This window comes from Gymnoscopelus microlampas (genome assembly GCF_963454915.1).
Source record: "Gymnoscopelus microlampas genome assembly, chromosome: 15".
Taxonomy (NCBI): domain Eukaryota; kingdom Metazoa; phylum Chordata; class Actinopteri; order Myctophiformes; family Myctophidae; genus Gymnoscopelus; species Gymnoscopelus microlampas.
The window spans coordinates 46,576,756-46,594,773 of NC_139952.1; positions in this window are offsets into that span (position 1 = coordinate 46,576,756).

Sequence of the window (18,018 nt, forward strand, 5' to 3'; positions counted from 1 at the left end):
ATTGTTCCTGAAGAAACAATGTGGGCTCGCTTCAAGCCAAAAATGTATTGTATAAAAAGTACAAATTGTCCATGTCCCGGCCAGTGCTCTGTTTTTTGGTCTCTTAGTTGTATGTGTATGTACCACAACACCACAAAGGCCTTAAAACAAGGCTCCAGAGATCCCAAAAGTAAAGCTACTTCTTGGCCTTACACCCACAACTCTTCTAACCCCTGCTCACTTTGCTAGGGTCGGATGGCTCAGAGTAGAGGACAGAGTACAGCAACTTGCAATGGGCCTGGTCTACAAAAAGATTCACCACGTTAAGATACCCATGTACCTGTCAAACTACTTAAAAAATGTAAATGAAGTCCACAATCACAACACCAGAGTTGGCTCCACTGCTCACGTCCAACCCAGATTTGGCACAAACAAGGGGATAGCGGCAGTGATGTCAGACTTCGGTGCTCTATGGCAGTGGTTCTCAAACATTTTCATGTCAAGGACCCCCAAATTGACACTTATTAGCCCGCGGACCCCCATTTCAAAAGATATGCCAGGGACCCCCATAAGAGAAGATTTTTTTACAGCTCTAGCAGTGATTCTCAAACATTTTAATTTCAAGGACCCCCAGTTTGACATGCATTAGGCTACGGACCCCCATTTAATGGCATTTATATCTCTGGGACCCCAATTCATATTGCAAAAATCTATGTTAATCTAACTCTGAGAGTGTACAAATGGAACCAAATGGACCCGTTAGGGTAGATTTGGTTCCATTTGTACACTGTCAGAGTTACACACCCATAAGGTGTCCATTTGGTGCCTAATCTATCATTTAGCTGGGGACCCCCTGGAACTCCCTCAAGGACCCCTGGGGGTCCCCGGACCCCACTTTGAGAACCAATGCTCTATGGACCATGGCTATAGGCCTGGATCATTAACCTCCCTGCACAGCGGCGCTACAACGCCCCTATCCTTGGATCAAGAATATCATAGATGTATTTTATCGAGTCTGACTTTTGCTTTCGTATCCATCTGATAGTCTTGGTGTCTATCCCCATAATAGTGACAAAGCCCGTACTTCTCCATAGTACAAAGAAAACTAAAAAGTGCTGACCCTGTAGCCAAGGGTGTTAACTCGACTTTAGGAACCTGTATAAACTGTATTAGTCTGTATTTTTCAATACATTACATTACATTACAGTCATTTAGCAGACGCTTTATCCAAAGCGACTTACAATAAGTGCATTCAACAAAGGTAGGGAACAAAACTACTAATCACCAGAAGTTTTAAGTGCATTCTCTTCTAAAACAAGCAACTAAGAGTATACCTAGCGCTAAGGTAAAAGTGCAATATATCAGCTATCTACTTTCTTAAACAGATGAGACAAATAGGAAAATCAAATGAGCACGAGCTGAAACAAATAAGTGTATCGAATAAACAATGTCCAATGAGACAAGAGCTCCTACAACTAATTGACAACAAGTAGGCAAGGCAAAGAAAAAGGGTAGTGTTTTAATCCTGTCTGTGTCTGAACACCATTTCATTACCTTGTTTACATCCTGTTTACATCAAGTGAAATGCCGGCTTTCACCTTATGCGTCCCGCCACTACCACGCATTGAGGAATCCCATAGTATAGTAGCATTACATTCATGTTGAATATAGTCTTAGAGTAAAAATACATCAAATTGATTGATTGATTAAATCCTTTATTAACAAGATTATTATATTACGGTGGTACAGTTAAAGGTTATGCTAAAAGAATAACACAAAAAGCCCCAGGGGGCTTGTTTCCGTTGTGTTTTTTAGGCGAACTACTCCTTTAAGCTATATGTCCACTTTTATGTTGAATACAATTGGACAAGTTGAATACAAGTGCACACCCGCTGTTAGTGAGCTTGTACATCGGCTAATTTCACTATTTTAAAATGTTTTTAAAATAATAAAAAAGGAACGATTTTGGACATACAAGGTTTCCACCCGACAGCAACGACTTACTTCATACACACACACACACGCGCGCACACGCGCGCACACACACACACACACACACACGTACACACGTACACACACACACACACACACACACACACACACACACACACACACACACACACACACACACACACACACACACACACACACACACACACACACACACACACACACACACAAAAAGTAAAAAAGTTATCTTTTAAAGGTAAAAAAAAACATCAAAAAGAAATAAAATCATATAAAATAAAACATATTGTGATATCACATTTAGGCCATACTAACAGGAGAGATGATCAGAGGAGCAGAGTTTGTACCATCATAATTAAAAGAAGGACTGAAGTATGGATAGAGTCTCTCAGTGAAGGTGAAGCCAGTGAAAGAGTACAGATGAACTCTGGCCTCCACATCATAAAAGGAGACCAGACCCTCCTCATAATCCACAAACACTCCCACTTTCTGAACCTTCTCTCTTACAAGGAGGAGGACAGGAGGGCCAGCAAGAGCCTCATTTCCATCCCTCAACCATATAGTCAAGCAACCTTCATCAGGCCCCAGATAGATGTCCCCCTTCCTGTTGATGGACTCTCTGGCCACTCCTAAACTCCAGCCAGTCTTCCCTTTAACCTGAACCTCATAGTAAAACCTTCCTGAGGAGAAGCTTTGTTTTCCTAAGACATTGAGACGTCGTGAGAATCTCTCTGTGTTGTCTGGGAGATTCTTCCTTATGTCTCCATTACTCACTTGTTTTCCATCCTTAGACAGGATGAGCCAGGGATTTGCTGTATCAGGATCCAGACTCACATCCACTGCATATTGCTGGATCCTCCTCAGCTCAGCATCACACAGCTTCTTCATCTCTTCACTGAGTGTCTTCTCCAGCTGAGCCACAGCTGTCCTCACAGTCCCCACATGTGAAGACTGATGGACATTGACCTTTGTCCAGTCCTTGGTGGGTGGAAGGGTGTTGATGGATGGGTCGCTCTGGAGGAAGAAGAGTAGGTCGACGCGGTCTTCAATGTGTGAGAGCTGCTTCAGCTCAGAGCTTTTCTTCTCTAACTGTGTGATTTCCTTTTTGAGATATTTGATGAAGCCTTCAGCCTGTTTCTCTGTTGTTTTCAGCTTCTCTTCAATCACATTAATGAGCTCAGCCTGGCTCTTCTCAATACTGCTGATCAGAACAGTGAAGACCTGCATACTGCCTGCTATGACTGTGTCTGCATCTTTCTTGCTGAGCTCTACTGAGTGTTGGACCTTCTGAATCTTCAGTTGTCTCTCCTGGATCATCTGCTGGATTGTAGCCTCTGTCTTTACCAGCTCAGCCATCTTTCCTTCATATTCCTTCATCAGAGGTCCAAACTGATGTCCTAACTTGTGATCTGACTCAGTGCTGAATGGATAAAGGGATGAGGCTAGGATGGCTACGGCTAGTATAGTTAGGGTTAGGGTTAGGGCAGGTTTAGCTTGTTCTCTGGCAGTTTTTTCTTCATCTGTTTTAGCAGGTTCTTGGTTTTTGTTGGACGTTTTTTCTTCATCTGTTTTAGTAGGTTCTTGGTTTGAGTTGTAAGGTGTTTTCTGCTGATTTGATTCTTTAACCTTGATACAGGTGTTGCAGTATCCACATGGAGTGGTGGACATACCCAGACCACACGGACACAGGGAGGTGAGACTGCTGGGGGGAGAGGCCATTTGTACACCCTGAGAATAAAGTAAGTAAAACAAATAGATGTAGTTGTTGAATGGTACTTCACTTACACCAAAAACCTTCATTGCAACCCTTCTCACTCCTAACATGTCAAGTTATTATCAGATATTGCAGCTCTGTCATTTCCCCTCCCCAATTCGTCACTATAGGACAGTGAGTTTTGTTTTCTCCAGAATCCTACACATGCATTCTATTCTACCTGCTTGTCGTCCATGTCTGTCTGAACGGCGGTGGCTCCACCAGCCTCCTCCTGCTCCCTGTAGAGGTCATCTCTCTGCTTCTCCTTGACCTCCATCTCTTCCTCCAGTTCTTTAATACGAGCCTTTCAAATCAATGATATTATTGGTTAACGTGTGATAATCATCATTTACTATTATTTATTACTTCAAATATTATTCAAGGACCCCCTGTTGGATATATATTAGGCCATGGAACCCCGTTTGATACAATTTATTTAAATCTCTTGGACCCCAATGTACACTGTAATGTCCTCAGTGTTAATATTGTACAAATAGAACCATATGGACCCGTAACGTCCATTTGGTTCCATTTGTACACTGTCACGCCATTTGTACTGTCTGTGAGCAGCTAATCTCCGGCACCGTTGGACCGGTAGACATGAAACGTTGCACGCACACTCTAGTCTTTGGAGGCCAGGTAAAACCCTCTGCCACAAAAAATGATACTACTCCTACACATCATCACGCAAATCGGTACACATGACCTCTATAGTCATGTGATCAAGACGGATCCGTCTGATTTTTCATATTCCATTCTGATTGGCTAAGATGCTTCTAAAGTTTGCTGGAGTAGCCCGTTTTGAACAAAATGCCTCAAATCATGAACACAGCATCCGATTGCTTTGAAACTTTGCTGCCCCCCATTAACCTACCTGTCCTGGTGGAGATTTGTGCTCCAAGGAGCACATTTTTCTTGTTATTAATGATTTTAAGGAGAGAAAAAAATACCTGCTGCTCTTTGATCTTCTTTTGTAAAAAGGAAGAAGACTTCTCATCTTCAATCTTATTCAGAAGCTGGATTATTTCAATGTCCTTCCTGTGGAATACAGTATATCATGTTCATGTTAGTGTCATTCTGAATACAGCACATCATGTTAGTGTCATTCTGAATACAGTACATCATATGTTAGAGTCATTCTGAATACAGTACATCATGTTCATGTTAGTGTCATTCTGAATACAGCACATCATATGTTAGAGTCATTCTGAATACAGTACATCATATGTTAGAGTCATTCTGAATACAATACATCATATGTTAGAGTCATTCTGAATACAGTACATCATATGTTAGAGTCATTCTGAATACAGTACATTATGTTAGTGTCATTCTGAATACAGTACATCATATGTTAGAGTCATTCTGAATACAGTACACATATTAGCGTCATTCTGCAGTACATCATATGTTAGAGTCATTCTGAATACAGTACATTATGTTAGTGTCATTCTGAATACAGTACATCATATGTTAGTGTCATTCTGAATACAGTACATCATATGTTAGAGTCACTACAGGTAGGTATTTCATACTATGGTCCACATTACTTCTTGATCTCATTCTCCAGATCCGTGATGGTTTTCTGGGCCCGTTTCAGATCCTCCTCCAGCTTTGTGTTGACTCTCTCAGTTCTCTCCATGTCCATACGGAGCTTCTTCTCTGGCTCCAGAGAACCCTCCAAATGCACAATAATACATTCGTACATCATTATTCAGTACAACAATAAACATGGGCGTTCATTTTTTTATTTCATTTGTACTGTATCTGACTCACCAGATCTGTTTCATGCTTTTGATCATCCTGATCATTGAGATCCTTCTTCTGGTGGTCTCTGTAGAGGAACACACACACGCACGCACGCACGCACGCACACACACACACACACACACACACACACACACACACGACAAGACACCATAAATATACACCACAATTAAAACACCCAGCAAAGTACTTAAATTCTATAAAAGGTATGCCTATTATTCAATTAGGTATTAGTCTGATTAACCACTTAAAGCTAGGGTAAGTGTATTTTTTTAAATAAGAGTTAATAGCTCAATATTCATGTCTCTCCAGCTCTTTAGTAAATAGAAAATGCATTTTCTGGTCAGGATACCAATTTTATCCAATCAGGAGAGAGAACTCGCACAGGATTCAGATTACTAAAAAAGTGAAATTGGAAGTGATGAAACAAAGAAATGAAGAGACAAATTGGAACCGAAACACTACAACAATGAAGCTGATAATTGGATACTCTCTCCTGATTGTATGTTCTGTTTATTACAGAGCTGGAAAGACATGGAGACCCCTGTTACTGAACAAACACTCTATAGCAATGATTACTATCACAATATAGTGCTTTAACAAAAACTGTTTGATTTAACGAAAATATATCACTACCTTACGCCCTGTATTATACTTTATTCTACAGTGGTGGCGTGTGAAAATAGTGAAAATAGCTGATCTACAAGCTCACAACTGTTTTCTTTTCTTATTTCTCTTTCTTTTAATAATGGTTCATTGATGGTAATGGAGACAACAGTTATAAATAATCATGATGTTAATGTGAAGTCCTCTTGCCCAGTCCTACTCTGATCAGTAGAGTTGAACAACTAAATAATGTGTTGTTTTCATTCTGACCTGATCAGTAGAGTGTTGTCCAGCGTTGAAGTTAGGAGGATGATCTACAGATCTGTCAAAGGTCAAGAGAAGTTGTGTTCCTACATTATTATTATTGACTGATTTGATCCTCAAATTAATTGAGTGACTGACCACAGGAAGTGATGGCCATAATTGACACACCCCCTTTTCTCTAGTAAGCTCCTTGGAAAACTAATTTGTGGATTTACTCAAGTAAATGTACTTAGTTACTGTCCACTATATGTTTATCTTACCTCTCATGTTGTTCAGACAGGCTGCTTTTAGAGGCCACGCCCCCCTCCTCTCTCTTCACAGACTCACTCATGGTAGAGCAGAGACCTTTACACACACACACACACACACACACACACACACACACACACACACACACACACACACACACACACACACACACACACACACACACACACACACACACACACACACACACACACTTCAATCACTGAACATGCTAATGGTTTATCTTCCACCACTGGGTGAGCTATCAAAACAAAATGCAATACATCCAATGCGATAAACACACCTTGAACTGCAGCTAAACTAAGAAAATACACCTGATCAAAGCTTCTCCCAGACAGTCTGGTGTTAAACAGAAGCTCATGGTACAATCAAAATAAAAAAGTAGAAAACCTTAGATTGGCTAATACATGCAGGAAGCTGAATTAGACAACCACCCTATACTTGTTCTGGAAAAAAAGGAACATTTACAATATAAATAACCATGCTTAACTAAAGCAAAATATTGTCCAATGTTGTACAAATCTCAATAATATACACAATGCATAGTTGCATACTGACATTACCAGTTAGCCAGACTCCTGTCCGCCCGTCTGTGTGTCCGTCTGTGATTCAACTCTATAGACACAGATACAGATACTGTAACAGAACAGTAAGAAACTGCTTCTTTAAACGACCTTTGACTGGTTTATATGACCTAAATGACTTGATTACTTTATTCGTCAGCTGATAACCTCATGCATTCTTAGTTTTTTTGTGCTCCGTTGGTTAGACTGTAAGTTGTATAGTTTGAGGAAATCAGCAACAAGTTACATATTAAACACTAGAATCATCTTTATTGTCACATCACAGGTTTACGTTGTAAAGAAGTGGGTTAAATTATTAGTATCTTTTGTTCAAGCTCCATCGTTTTTGGGAAAGAGAGGAAGGGTAGAGATAGAGAAAGGATACAGATAGAGGAAGATCAAGGAGATAAGTACAGGATACAAACATGTTAACTATCAAAAGATAAAACAGTTTAACATGATTTAAAATACAATGAAATCACATGATTTACATTTAAATGTCAACAAAAGATGCTTTGCCTCTAATGTAATTTGTATTATATCTGAGTAATAAAAAGTTTGTCCACAAAAGTTTGTCCACACAGTAGCACTGTCGGTGACCTGATTTCCAGACGGCCCCTCTACACACTATGCCAGTGGTTCCCAAACTAGGAATTATTTTGTTGGGGTCCCCAGATGATTAGTTTACACTTTACAGGGATAGTTCACCCCCCAAACATTTTTTTCCTATGGATTAGTCACCCCATGGGGACTTGAATTCATGGATATTTTTTAGTATTTGTCTATTCCTAAGACAATAATTTGATGACCGGCAGCGGTTCCGGCAGGAGACACAAAGAGTCCTACCGGAAACGCTGCCTACTGGTCCGCCGGTCATCAAATTATTGGCTTAGGAATGCAAAAACGAACTTTTGGGTGAACTATCCCTTAATGTGCAACATTGTTTTATCAATTAACAGTAAACAAACCAATATACAGTAAATGCGTATACAGGCAGGGTATCTGCACATTTATTTATCAGTAAGAAACAGGCAAATATTGATTGTGAGCTTGTAGATCAGCTATTTTCACAATATTTATCTGTGGAACAGAGTCAAACTGAATGTAATGCCACAACTCCTACAATTCCAAGTGCTTGTCAGGGTGGGGGGTCCCCAGTTCAAATATATGATTATTTTGGGGGGGTCGCGACCTGAAAAGTTTGGGAACCCCTGCACTATGCTATGTCCACCCCCTTATTTTAACATTTTGATAGCTCAACATGTTTTGAAATGCTTTGTTATGACAGTCTACATAACACTATACTTGGGTATAAGGAATCTGATTAGCTGGTTGCAGACACAGCAGTACAAGAGACTGTGCTAAAGGTACAATATGTACAGTAGAAAGTGAGAAAGGAAGAGTGCTTAGGGTGCAATGAATCCAATTGCTTAGAAACATTTACAGAAATTCACAAGTAATGGTGTTTCACGCAAAACAAAGTGAAAACTCAGTTTCTTTACAAGTGAAAATAATGACATTACATAAATATATTTCAAGGACATCTGTAACCTCTAAAGACATTAAGTGCTAAAACATTTCATAGCAATAAGGTAGTCTATTTAGGCCAGCATTCCTTTACTGCCTACTGTAGGAGATATAACACTGATCAAAATACTTGTTCTTGTACGTTAACTAGTTCTATGTACTTTTAAACGTATTATTTATTAGAAGAAAATGTTTTACAAGTTTTAAAGTCGAATTCATTACCACTTCTATCCACCTGTTTCCTAGGCTTTTCACTGTGTTCCACTTCCTGTCTTTTGATCCAATGAAATCCAATGAAACCGGTCAGATGACTAATGATATCCAATGAATTCCGACAGGAAGTGGAAGACACACTGCCAAGAAACAGGTGAATACATCATAACAAATGATTTTCCCCACAAAGCACAATTTTCAATATATAAGCAAAATATGGGCTTTTGCTGCCGCCTTGTGGTGATAACGGGACATTGCACAATACATAAACATACTTCATGTTGTTAGTACATCTTCTACAGCAATATTATGTAACTAGAAAATATTGTTCCTGAAGAAAATGTGGGCTCGCTTCAAGGCAAAAATGTATTGTATAAAAAGTACAAATTGTCAATGTACCGGGCAGTGCTCTGTTTTTTGGTATTTTTTGGAGTTGTATGTGTATGTACCACAACACCACAAAGGCCTTAAAAACAAGGCCCCAGACATGCCAAAACAAACTGGTAAGGCTACTTCTTGGCCTTACACCCACAACTCATCTAACCCCTGCTCACTTTGCTGATAGTCTTGGTCTCTATCCCCCTAATAGTGACAAAGCCCGTACTTCTCCATACAAAGAAAAACAAAAAAGTGCTGACCCTGTAGCCAAGGGTGTTAACTCGACATTAGGAACCTGTATGCACTGTATTAGTATGTATGTTTCAATACATATGTGTTTTAATCCTGTCTGAACTCTGAACACCATTTTATTACCTTGTTTACATTCTGTTTACATCGAGTGAAATGCCGGCTTTCACCTCATGCGTCCTGCCACTACCACACTGAGGAATCCGACACAATCTGACAGAATCTGATAGTATAGTAGCATTACATTCATGTTGAATATGGTCTTAGAGTAAAGATAAATCAAACTCATTGATTGATTGAGTCCTTTATTAACAAGATTATTAGATCAAGGTAGTACAGTTACAGGTTATGCTAAAAAGGAAAACACAAAAAGGTTTTTATGTGAACTACTCCTTTAAGCTATGTCCACTTTTATGTTGAATACAATTGGACAAGTGGAATACAAGTGCACACCCGCTATGTGTAGTGAGCTTGTAGATCTGCTAATTTCACTATCTTAAAATGTTTTTAAAATAATAATAAAAAAGGAACGATTTTGGACATACAATGTTTTCCACTCGACAGCAACGACTTACTTCAACACACACACACACACACACACACACACACACACACACACACACACACACACACACACACACACACACACACACACACAGCTATGTACAGAATTGGGAAACACATTTTATACAGTACAGGAATATAAGACTATTTATCAACTTTAAAAAGAGTCATAAGAGTCATTGGACAGGCGTCTCATGTTCTACTCTTCTCCCTGTGTGATGTTTGTCTGTTTGTTGTGTTTTTAATGCTGTAATAGTTTTTTACGTTTTTTCCCTTTTTGTGTGTGGCGTTTATTTTCTGTGCGCGTGCATGTTGGGAAGCCAGTGCATGTATATACAATATGTGTATGCTGTTCCTGATATGATCTGTGGTGTCATAAAAAGTAAAACATATATTAAGGTAAAAAAAAACATTAAAAAAAAGATAAAATAAAATCATATAAAATATCAACATTAGTCAATAAAATTAAAATAAAACATATTGTGATATCACATTTAGGCCATACTGACAGGAGAGATGATCAGAGGAGCAGAGTTTGTACCATCATCACTGATGTCCTAACTTGTGATCTGACTCAGTGCTGAATGGATAAAGGGTTAAGGCTAGGATTATGGCTAGGATGGCTACGGCTAGTATAGTTAGGATTTGGGTTATGGTTAGGGAAGGTTTAGCTCGTTCTTGGTTTTTGTTGGCCGTTTTTTCTTCACCCTGAGAATAAAAGTTAAACAAATGTAGATGTAGTTATTGAATGGTACTTCACTTACACCAAAAATCTTCATTGCAACTCTTCTCACTCCCAACATGTCACGTTTTGCAGCTTTATTTATTTATTTATTTTTTTGTCTTTCTATGCCTTTATTGGTGGTGAAGTAGATAGACAGGACACGGGGAGAGAGAGATGGGGAGTGACACGCAGCAAAGGGATCGGGACGCGAACTTGAGACGCGCTGACATGCTACATTGTAGCCTAGGTGCCCAGACCGATACGCCAGTAGTCCGTGCCACGTGTAGCAGCTCTAACAGTAGCCCTAAAATGTCAACATTCCACATGACGGGTTGCCAGCGTGACATCACATGTTGACAAAACTGTGCCTATCCCTAACCCTAACCCAAACACTAACCATAACCTCACAAAAAATATGCCTAAACCTGACCTCACAGTAATCAAAAACAGGCATTTGTAATGACGTGCTTTGGATTGGGGAACAAAAGGCACCCCCTCTCTTAGGTAGGGGAACATAGAACCCGGGGAACATTATAGTTTAGCTCCCGTTCCAGCCATTGTTTCGGGTGTTATTTTAATCGATTTTTTTTCTAAATTCATCAGATATTGCAGCTCTGTCATTTCCCCTCCCCAATTTGTCACTATAGGACTGTGAGTTTTGTTTTCTGATTGGTTAATGGAACAAGTGTTTTCTGCAGAATCCTACACATGCATTCTATTCTACCTGCTTATTGTCCATCTGAACGGTGGCTCCACCAGCCTCCTCCTGCTCCCTGTAGAGGCCATCTCTCTGCTTCTCCTTGACCTCCATCTCTTCCTCCAGTTCTTTAATACGAGCCTTTCAAATCAATGGTATTATAGGTTAACGTGTGATAATCATCATTTACTATATTATTACTTCAAATATTATTCAAGGAACCCCAGTTGGACATACATTAGACCATGGACCCCCATTTGATACGATGTATTTCAATATCTGGGACCCCAATCTACACTGTAAAGTCCTCAGTGTTAATTAAACCCACTGGCCCAGCGGCCCGCAGGGCATATGCCTGGTATGCAAAATGGCCAGTCCGCCCCTGCTCTATAGTCATGCGATCAAGACGGATCTGTCTGATTTTTCATATTCCATTCTGATTGGCTAAGATTGGCTTCTAAAGTTTGCTGGAGTAGCCCGTTTTGAACAAAATGCCTAAAATCATGAACACAGCATCCGATTGCCATGAAACTTTGCTGGCCCCCAATAACCTACCTGTCCTGGCGGAGATCTGTGCACCAAGGAGCACATTTTTCATGTTATTAATGATTTTAAGGAAAAAAAATACCTGCTGCTCTTTGATCTTCTTTTGTAAAAAGGAAGAAGCATCTTCAATCTTATTCAGAAGCTGGATTATTTCAAAGTCCTTCCTGTGGAATACAGTATATCATATGTTAGAGTCATTCTGAATACAGTACATCATATGTTAGAGTCATTCTGAATACAGTACATCATATGTTAGAGTCATTCTGAATACAGTACATCATATGTTAGAGTCATTCTGAATACAGTACATCATATGTTAGAGTCATTCTGAATACAGTACATCATATGTTAGAGTCATTCTGAATACAGTATATCATATGTTAGTGTCATTCTGAATACAGTACATCATATGTTAGTGTCATTCTACAGGTATGTATTTCTGCATGTCATTTCATACTGTGGTCCACATTACTTCTTGATCTCATTCTCCAGATCCATGATGGTTTTCTGGGCCCGTTTCAGATCCTCCTCCAGCTTTCTGTTGACTCTCTCAGTTCTCTCCAGGTCCATACGGAGCTTCTTCTCTGGCTCCAGAGAACCCTCCAAATGCACAATAATACATTCATACATCATTATTCAGTACAACAATAAACATGGGCGTTCAAAACATCAGGGTTTTTTCAACCAATAATTTTTCCATTTCATTTGTATTAAGAAAAGATGTTGTAAACTGACTCACCAGATCTGTTTGATGCTCCTGATCAGACTGATCATCCTTCTTATGGTGGTCCCTGTAGAGGAACACACACACACACACACACACACACACACACACACACACACACACACACACACACACACACACACACACACACTTTACTTGCTTAAGCTTAAGGTTGTCCATCGTGTCCGATGATGACATTCCATCTCTACTTCTTGTGAGTCCTCATGTGGCTGTGTAGTCCAATCCGTGATCCACACTGTCTGCCACAAGCAGAGCAGGTAAAGGCACTGACTGGGGGTGTAGGTCTGGTACTGGCTTCATGTCTCCTTTGACGTTTCCTGGTCCGTCGATCACCTCGGTCCTCCTCGAGCTTGTGCACACCTTGTTGGAGGAGCTGCCGCCAGGTGGTGCGTTGAGCTGCAGTGTCCTCCAGCTGGGTCGGGTTCAGGCCGCATTTCCTCATGGCAGTCTTTAGCTGGTCTTTGTAGCGCTTTTTCGGGCCTCCTGCCAAGCGACGGCCAAGATGAAGCTGGCCATAGAGCACTTTACGTGGTAAGCGGTCTTCTGGCATCCTAATAACGTGGCCTAGCCAGCGAAGTTGGTGCTGAGTGACTGTAGCCTCCACACTGCTGCAGTTGGTCTTGCAGAGTATTTCGGTGTGTAGCTAGGCAGATAACGGGAATAATCGTTCACTTCCGGATAAAAGCGCCAAAATTGGTACACATACTCCTTGGGTAGTACTGTTTTGATAAAACCCGTTAGCCACCTGAAAATTCAAGATGGCGGCCATTTTTCAAGATGGCCGCCATTGAATATACAGTAATATGACATTTCCCAACAAAATCACATAGATACAAGCGCCAAAATTGGCAAACATACTCCTTGGGTATTGCTCTTTTGATAGAAAACAAAGATTTTAAGATGGTGGCCATTTTTCAAGATGGCCACCATTGAATATACAGTAATTCGCAGTAATTTCACAATAACATGTCATAGATATGCACCAAAATTGGCACACACACTCTTTGGGTATTGCTCTTTTGATGAAACCTGTTACCCATGTAAAAATTCAAGATGGCAGCCATTTTTCAAGATGGCTACCATTGTACAGTAGGCTATATACAGTCAAATCACATTTAGAAGTAAAATAGCTTAGAAGCAAGCACCAAAATTGGCTCATATACCAATCTTTTAATAACATATTAGCAGCCACCTAAAAATTCAAGATGGTGGCCCTTTTTCAAGATGGCTGCCATTTAATATACAGTATTGCTACATTTTGCAAAATCACATAGATTAGCGCTGAGAGACTAGCGGAAGGTGTGAAGAGTGAAACTTTGCTTGGGGTTCAGTATTAGCTGAATAATTACCTAAATAATTACTTAAGTGTCCCAAATGCTGTCTGATAAGCTCCACATTAGGTAGCAAGTGTAGATTACAAGTAGTAATAGCACCCTGGGATCACCCTTCGTCTAGTCTCTACCCTTCGACCTGTTTGGCTTGGGTAACCCTGCCAGGAGTACAAGACTCCTGCCAACATAGTTCTAGGGGTCATGGAGACATGCAAACTTCCCCACCACGATAAGGTGATGATCCCGTTGAGGCAGTTTTTTTTTTGTCTTTTCTTTCTTTATTATTATTATTATTATTTTTTTTCTATTTTTTAGAGACAGTAGGCGTATACTTATTTGCTTGACCAAATTGTCTGTTTGTTCGCTTATTGTCTTGCTGCCTGGATGAGGAAGACACTTCTAAACCTCGCATCTGCAGCTGCACTGTGCCGTGCAGGTCAGACCAAATCTGTAGCATTTGCATCGACCGCAGCACTCCGACTTGCATCCACACTTGGTCAGCTGCTTGCAACTCTCTGCATTGGGTGTGTGACAAGGGTGAAATGAGGGGTTCTTAAAACTTTTGTAATTTGTTTTTATTGGTGCTTAATGTGTATAATTGCCTCATTTAACCCCACCATCTTATTATTTTTGTACCAATTATTATTACGCACTGTATTGTTTATAATTGCTTTCCCCATGATCCCCTGGTCACATGTATTGAGAGACATTGAGTGGCAGAGCGGCAGTCACGCGGTCACGCCCAAGGCCACGGTCGTGGCCAATGTCCCCAGACAGACTGTCACCACGGACAAATGAAAGAAGAGGGAGGTGTGGTTTGGCAGGTACAAAAGCGGAGGCGGGACCGTTTGAAAGAGAGAACAGAGCACCCAAGTGACAGAGGCGTCAGTGAGGAGAAGGACAGCAGAGGGGAAGGTTGTGCCGAGACACGGAGTAGAGGAGTGCATAGATGAAGTAGACATACCAGCCACCTAGGAGTTTGGAAGCCGAGGTGTGCCTACATTCAAAGGAGAAACCAAGAGGAGAAAGCGATCGAACCGAAGGGGAGGAAGAGGCGAGTGAGACCAGACCATATGAGAGACGAGTGAGACCAGACCATATAAGGAGCGCTGAGACTGGAAAGTGGCGATAACGTTGCATACGCAACCAACTCAGCGCCAGGTGTAAAAACCTGGCTGGCGAGTGAGTATTCGAACAAGCAACGTTGAATCCCTGTATAACCACTGCCTGAGACAACGCAAATGTATCGTGTAAATGCACAGTGAACTGGTCTAGATCTCTATAATTGCAGGCGGAGAGAAAGAAGAGAGAAGACGAAGACGACTGGCCTCAAACCCTTTCCCATCTTACCCCCATATATGGACATGCAGCATTACCCCTGAACAAACCGTGTTGAGTATCTTGAAGCACTTTATTGGCACAGCACTTTACTTGAAAAGTATTTGTTGCACAGAAACCCCCCATGCTAAGGAACCCTTGTGATTAAGCCCCGCGTAATTTGCACAACTTTATAATTTATTTTATAGTTGTTGTGTAGATTAATTGTGTTTTGTATGTTTATATAGGTTTTATTAGTATAGTGTTTATTTGATTGTTTTTAAGGCACAGAAGCCAATGTATTAGGGACCCAATAAATATGACTTACCTTTTTTGATACACTGTATTCGTGTCCAGTTTCTTAAAGGGATATTCTCATGCCAGTGTTGTATTCTCAAAACCAAAAGTATTGAAACTTACCAGTTAACCTCGAACCTGGGAAAGCCTGAAGAAGAAGTTAAAGTGTATTCAAAGGGGACTTCCCCCTATAACAAAAGTGGCGTAGTCGACAAACAATTAGTTCAGATAGGACTCACAGTAATTACGCACCCAGCACTTTATTGTGCATTTATATTTTATTGTTGTGAGTTTTATTCTGGATTATTTATTAAAGGAGAAGAGTGCAATAGTACAAACAAATTGCAAGTCAAATGTGATACAATTTCGGCCCTGTTCACAGGTGGGAGCTCTGTCCAAAATATCTGCCACAGATCTCCATTCTTCTTCCAGGCCCAGTTGGCAGGATCCTCTGTTTCTGGTTGACTTGACTCCAGATACAGCCCGCCTGGTAGGCAGCACGCTTTACATGCTCCTTCAGCGCTGATCGGGTTGGAGGAATGGTTTCATATGGTCTCTGCTTCCGAGCAAACATGTCCAACCTTGCATCATCAACACCTTCAGCTGTGCTTGATCTGTCATACATCATTATCACAAACTTCTCTAAAGTCTTCAGGCCTTCATCATCCACTATGGGTGGGTACTGGCTGAGTTTGCTGAAGACACCGGAAGCCTGACCACAAACATCCCAAGTTTGCCAAGCAGATTTCTTCCCTTTGCCACGGAATGCTGAGACGACATCCCAGCCAGTGAAGGCATGGAAGAAGAGCATCCCTGCGCTCTTACACCTAGCCCAATCGTTCATCCAGTATCATTTAAGTCCCGTGCGATCTGTACACCATCCGGGTAAGTCCATGAACAAGTCATGTATGGCCCCCTTACCCTTGGTTCGGCTCTCCCGCGCTGGCACACCCTGTCGATTCAGGCGCGACTGTCTAACTAAACATCTATTAAACTACATGTAATCTACAATAGCTAACTGATGTGGGGCGTATTAGACAGCATTTGGGACACTAAAGTAATTTTGTTATAACAAAATAATTATTTAGCTGATACTGAACCCCATGCTGAGTTTCACAGCAGCGGTGCCACCAGTGTGCCCTGGCTGTGCGTTGACATCCGCTCTATTGAGCTACTACCTCTCTACCTTCCGATGAAAGTCTCTCAACCGCCCCTCCACCCGCTCCCGATGCGCACACACACACATACCGCATAGTGGTGTCATGTCAACTTTGGAAGTCTTGTACAGGAAAATGCTACACATAATAGACTTATAACATAGCATGATCCCCTAATTTAGCAGAAGATTAGGATTCCGGGGCTGATATATGGTACAAGGAAGCCAGTGAGTCAGTCCATAGGTCCAGATTCAGATTCTACATAGTGAAAGATGTATGATTTGACACCAAGATTACTCAAATAGGACATATTTTGGTGATTTTATTCAGAAATGCATTATTAGTGTATATTCAATGGCGGCCATCTTGCAAAATGGCCGCCATCTTGATTTTTTAGGTGGCTGCTAAAATGTTATCAAAAGAATGGTATATGAGCCAATTTTGGTGCTTGCTTCTAAGCTATTTTACTTCTAAATGTGATTTGACTGTATATAGCCTACTGTACAATGGTGGCCATCTTGAAAAATGGCTGCCATCTTGAATTTTTACATGGGTAACAAGTTTCATCAAAAGAGCAATACCCAAAGTGTGTGTGTGCCAATTTTGGTGCATATCTATGACATTTTATTGTGAAATTACTGCGAATTACTGTATATTCAATGGTGGCCATCTTGAAAAATGGCCACCATCTTAAAATCTTTGGTTTTTATCAAAAGAGCAATACCCAAGGAGTATGTTTGCCAATTTTGGCGCTTGTATCTATGTGATTTTGTTGGGAAATGTAATATTACTGTATATTCAATGGCAACCATCTTGAAAAATGGCCGCCATCTTGAATTTTCAGGTGGCTAACGGGTTTTATCAAAACAGTACTACCCAAGGAGTATGTGTACCAATTTTGGCGCTTTTATCCGGAAGTGAACGATTCGCCTGTTTTTCGCCCGTTATCTGCCTAGCTAGTGGGGGACTCGGTCCTTCCAGGATATCCCCAGGATGCATTGTAGACACAATAAAAGTTAAATAGCTCAACATTCTGTCTACTCTATCTACTCATTGATATAGAGTGTTTGTTCAGTAACAGCTGTCTCCATGTCTCTCCAGCTCTT